Consider the following 6,111-nt stretch of genomic DNA (forward strand, 5'->3'; position numbering starts at 1 on the left):
ATTGAACCCGCTTTCCCACGCCCCTTTTGACTTTTTTTTTTTTTTTTTTTTTTTTTTTTTTTTTTTTTTTTTTTTTCACCACTCGACACGTGTATATGAGATAGTAGGGTTAAAATTTGAGAAGGTCTAAATCACTGCTGAAATATATTATTACAAATTTGATGCCTAATACTTTTCTTAAATTTATCACCAATTTTCTGTTTAAATAATAACTTTTAAAACTTTGATTTTAAAATAAAATATATTACAAATTTATATCATCAAATAGATTATTGATATCACTTTAGATTAAATACATCCCAATTAGGTTCACATTTACTATTCTACTAATTATTTGCATCACACTCCACCTCAATAATCTAATAAAAACATTACAAAATTACATATTTAAGAAAAATTATTTATCAATCATCGTCGGATGAGTTGGACAAATCATTTGGGTTGCCCATTGTTATTGTATCCAAATCAGCTTGAATCTCACATTTTTAGAGGAATGAAAACCATTTAAGAGTAAAAAGTGATTGCCTCCCAACATTTAAAATTTTATAATTTGTCACATTTGTCAATAGATAATTCCCAACTAAATCAAATGTTTGAATAATAGTTTACTGGTTATAAGATTTTTATTCCTTCTTTTTGACCCTTCCATCCAGGCATAGCCTAAGTTCAAAAAGAGGAATACGTCCTCAAAACCTACGAACAAACAATCACTATTGATGAGTATAGGCCCATACGGGCCAATCCAGTCAACGCCGCTGGGCCAAGGCCCAACATGAGTCTACCAAGGCCCCTTCGGTCAGCAAGCTAGACCATGTATCCAAGTCAAACGACCACGAGCATGTAACTAATCTATGGCGCCCTTCCCTAATGAGCACAATGCAGTCACACAAATGACTCATTGTGTCATTTGCTTGTCTTCCCTACCACATGAACCTGCAGGCGTACTCTCTTGCACATCCCAAGAGAGGAGCGCCATGTGGTCCCCATTGGTAGATAAGAATATACATACAACCACAATATGCACTCCAAGTATCTTATCTCATTCTCATCTTTTACATTCCTCCATTGCTCTCTATCTTCAAGAGAACTAATTTATTTGTCAGAGATCCCCTGAGAAGGGAACCTATCGATGAGTTCTAAAGGGTTTTGTTTGCAGGTTACCACCAAAAGACCCGAAACCTAACTATCCAGCGCAGATGACCCATGAATTCAATGACCGACATAGGCCTACCAAATACTGATTGTCATCAACTACAAATCTAATCAAAATAAAAGTGATAAGAAGTCTCAATCAGGGAAAGATAGGAAATCCAAAAGGTAAGTATCATAGATATCATGTTTTTGGACATATTTCAAAGCTCTATCCAGTGCCCCAACAGGTAAATGTCCAAAGCCAAGGGACTAACAATCACATAGGTTGTCAATGCCTCCAAGGAGAGCTTAGACTTAGGCGAAGACTATAAGAACTATACTACATGGTTATTTGAGAGAGAGGATAGACTTCTCAACATGAGAAAGCTCTAGACTTAGGTAATGCTGCATGTGTCTAGCTCTAATGGCAGTGTTTCTAAGAAACTAAATGCCTCTAATGGGGAGGAAGTAGAGTCGATTCAACACAGTTATGCTGAAATGTATAAAGAGTGTCTCAAGCTTAAGAAAAGTAAGATGAACTTGGTAGAAAATGAAATAGATGTCTTTAGATCTTTTTTTTTTTTTTTTGATTCAGAGATCTAAAATAAGTGAGAAGACGACTTCTACAAAACAACTCAATAATTATAAAGCTATCCTTTCAAGAGGTTCATTGCTTTAGAAAATAAAAGAAATAATAGTACACAATCTTGTAGAAAGGCTACGTCTAGGGTGTCTACCTGAGAGAAAGTGGTGTTCGATGCCGAGGGCACTTCAAGAAGTTCTCAAGTAGTTCTTAGTTTTTTCAGCATTAACCAACTTAAAGGTTCTCGATGTTTTTTGAAGATAGACCTGTTTGATCAACTCAAAGGTTCTTAATATTTTTCGAAGATTAACTTAAGATCAGGGCTATCATCAGTTACGAGAGAAGGAGGAGGACATTCCTAAGACGGCCTTTCATACCCTATATGGTCACTATGAATTTCTAGTAGTGCCATTTGGCTAAACCAATGCTCCTGCAGCTTTCATGGACTTGATGAATTGGATTTTTTGAGATTTCCTTGATAAGTTCGTGGTAGTTTTTTTAGATGACATACTTATTTACTCGCCCTCTGAAGATGAGCATGAAAAACATCTCTACATTGTCTTACAACTTCTTAGAGAACACCAACTTTATGCCAAATACGAGAAGTGTGAATTTTGGCTCTCAAAGGTAAAGTTTTTGGGTCACATGGTCTCAGAAGAGGGAGTGATAGTAGATTCATCAAAAATTGAAGTCGTGCAAAAATGGGAACGACTTAGAAATGTGTTTGAGATTCGCAGATTTTTGGGGCTTGCTAGGTATTATAGACGTTTTGTGAAAAATTTTTCCACATTAGCGACACCTTTAATCAAACTAACGAGGAAGGGGGTGAAATTCATATGGAACGATGCCTGTGAGAAATCTTTTCTAGAATTAAAGGCTAGATTAACTACCGTGCCTATTCTGATTATTCCCAAGAGAAGAAGAGGGTACACAGTCTATTGTGATGCTTCTAGAGAAAGGTTAGGGTGCGTCTTGATGCAAGAGGGCAAGGTTGTAGCTTATGGTTCTCGCCAATTGAAAACTCATGAGAGAAACTACCCTACTCACGATCTTGAATTAGCTGCTGTCATTTTTGCTTTAAAAATTTGGAGACATTACCTATACGGAGAGAAATTTGATGTCATTTATGATCATAAGAGTCTCAAATACCTGTTTTCTCAGAAAGATTTGAATTTACGTCAGAGAAGATTGATGGAATACATAGAGGACTACGATTTTGAATTACACTACCACCCGGGAAAGACGAATGTTATTGCAGATGCTTTAAGTAGAAAATCTACGAGCACGGTTGCACAGTTCGGACTCTTGTCACGGTTCTGAATCTAATCACACAAAGTGCAATGTGAGACTGATAAACACCAAAGAGTCCAATCCGACAAATCATTTTGGAAAATCGATTTTTGAATCAAATAATGCTAAAACTGGACTGCTTTGCCAAATTATAGAGTCACCACTTAAATATTTTGTTTTGAAAAATTTAGGAAACCCTGACTCGTGCCAAAGGCCACGTGTCCGTCATCACCAAAGTTGCCTCGGCTCGGGAACTTGGGTACAAAAGGGGAAGGTCCTGAAATGAGCACCCCCGCTTACCCGATCAAAGATCGGCCTCTACTAAACATGATATGTTTTTTTTATAAACACATGTGTTCTTATTCTGGTTATTAATCTAACCTTACTATGTGGCGCGCACGCATACAAGTATAGACTAAGTCACAAGATTTGGAACGAATTCAACTCATGTTTTGTTTTCGAAAATGGTTTGAAAATGTCACCCTCAAGTGGGCTAAAGCGCGGATTTGCCATCAAACATGATGGGCTTAAAACATGATTTGCCACTTCGCAAAGTGGGCTTAAAACATACATTCGTTGAATTGTCCCAATTCAAGCAACAAAGCCTTCATCCACAGGCATTCATACAGTTAAGCATATAAGAAAATAGCCTCATGGCAAGCATACGAAACATGGTAACACTCACACTCATGTAAGTATGCTAAAGCGTAAAAGCTCACCTAGTACTCCAAGCTAGGAAAGAAAACAAAGTTAGAAAAATGCATGATTCCTAACTATGTTAAATGACTAATGCAACACATGCAATAAATGCTATTAATAGGCTCGGCTACTAATATGGCATATGATTTGCAACACTTTGATAACATGCTTTGAAAAATGTATTCAAAGAAGTGTATTTGAAATTACGATGCAGTTTGAATGATGTGCCAAGCCTCGGTGCATGCAAGACAAAATGAATGATGCAAACATGCAAACATAAGGTATGCTAATTGAAATATGCTGTAATCTAACCATCGAAAGTGGTTAAATAAAAGGGAGAAAGACGTGGGGTTGAAAGACATACACACACACGCACGCACACTTATTACAACATTACGCCCTCGCGAAAGAGGGTCCGAATAAACAAGCTAAGCTACGCTAAGCTAATTATAAACCAAAAACTAATTAACTATTCTAAGCTAATTATTACAACACAATTGAATAACTAGCTATGCTAAGCTAATTAAGTAATTACAACACTTGAATTGAATAATCAGCTACAACTAGCTAGTAAAGCAATTAAATGGCCTCGCGAGCGAGGGAGACATGCATACTCGGTTGGCTTCCTCCCAAAAATCCATTGCCTTGCTATCGGCTGCCTCTGTTTGCACTTGCTTTAATCTCTGAACATTGAACCAACTTCCAAACTGCCACTGCTCCAAAACAGGAACACTTTTGCACAAAAATTCATTGGTGGCCGGTCGGCCACAAAAGTTGGGTGTCGGCCACTCTAACTGGCCGGTCGGCTAGTTTAAAGGCTGGTCGTGTAACAACCCTCGCTCTACTCTAGTCATGCTTGCATATATTACACGATCTTGTCTTGATATGTTGCATTTTTTGCAAAAACCTTGTTTTGTACCTTGCTTGGTGTGAGTTTAACCGAGGTCATCTTCAGTCTACAATTATCTTGGAACCACTTTGTTTGACCTCCACCTTCACCCTGACATATTGGCCGAGATCTCATTATCTAGGCCGAGGTGTTCATCACCAAGGCCGAAATGTGTATTATCTAGGCCGAGATGTTACCTTTGCACCTAAGTGACCTTGTCTTGGAGTGGTATGACCTAGATCGAGGTGTGGCACATCTAGGCCAAGGTGTGGCACAGCTTAGTCAAGTGTTGTCCTTCCTAGCCAAGATCATTGTTCCCCTACTTGCCGATGTCTTGTTCTTAGCCGAGGTCATTACCCGCTGGAGTGCCTATGCCATCTTGCTTGTAGAACACACTTTGCCATAGTCTTGTCTTTTCGCTCAGTCACTTTTTGAGTAGAACCAACCAGCCGCTGCCACGTGCCCCTGCAGAGGGTTAAGTCAGCCGTCAGACCCAGAAAATATACATTTTTGTATTACATCTTTGCCTTGTAGAGATAGAGGCTCTAGGAAGAAGAAGAAGTCTTAGAGTGAGAGAGTAGACTTTCGAGCTTGATTTCTAGAGATCAAACCGTTAGATTCGTGTATTGACGTTAGATTCTTGATTCACTCTTATCATTCTTATTGATCATCCAGCTGCATTGCACGATCGAACCTGTTTTGCGCGTCATGCATTGATTTAAAGTTTGGTTTTAGAAAGAGAAAATAGTGTTTATGTGTTCTTGAAGAAAAGTCTTGTTTGATCCGGAAGTTTGCATTAAGATTCATGTTTTTGTGTTTGTTCTCACAAGATCCTTGAATATGGGTACCCAGGTCCATGTTTTTGAATTCATAGCATGAAACCTCAGATTTTGTAATAGTAAGTTATGATATTTGCATCCACGTTCTTCATGTTCATATTTTTTTTTCAAGAAAAGGGAACCTAGTTTTTCCCGACTTCATTTCCTTGGATGTGGCCATCGGGACCACACCTCGGCAAGGAGGTGTGGGACCTCGGCCTAGATCTGGTTGGTGCCCATTATGTTTTCCCGAGATGAGGAACAGTGTCTTGTTTTGGATCACCTTAGTTTTGAAAGAATGCCGAGGTCACTTGCATTCATGTAAAGCTTGTTTGATAGTGCATTCAATGGGATTTGTTATGTACTTGTAGGACTTGGATCCTTGCCTGTAGCCCCGACGTTTGAATAACTATGTGAGTGGTATTTTTAATAAAGTTATGTTATTAAGTTTTGATAAAGTTTTGCCTTGCTTGTTTTGGAAAAGTATTTTGTTAAGCATGAATGACTATCCCTATTTTGTGTATCAAGTATTAGCTTGGTTTTGACAACCTTTGAAAGTCCGTACGTGCTAGGGGACTATAAGCATTTGTAGCACAACCTTTGAAAGTCCGTACGTGCTAGGGGACTATAAACATTTGTAGCACAACCTTTGAAAGTCCGTACGTGCTAGGGGACTATAAGCATTTGTAGCACAACCTTTA

The sequence above is a fragment of the Camellia sinensis genome, chromosome 4, assembly GCF_055761805.1.
Source record: "Camellia sinensis isolate YWXY chromosome 4, ASM5576180v1, whole genome shotgun sequence".
Classification (NCBI taxonomy): Eukaryota; Viridiplantae; Streptophyta; class Magnoliopsida; order Ericales; family Theaceae; genus Camellia; species Camellia sinensis.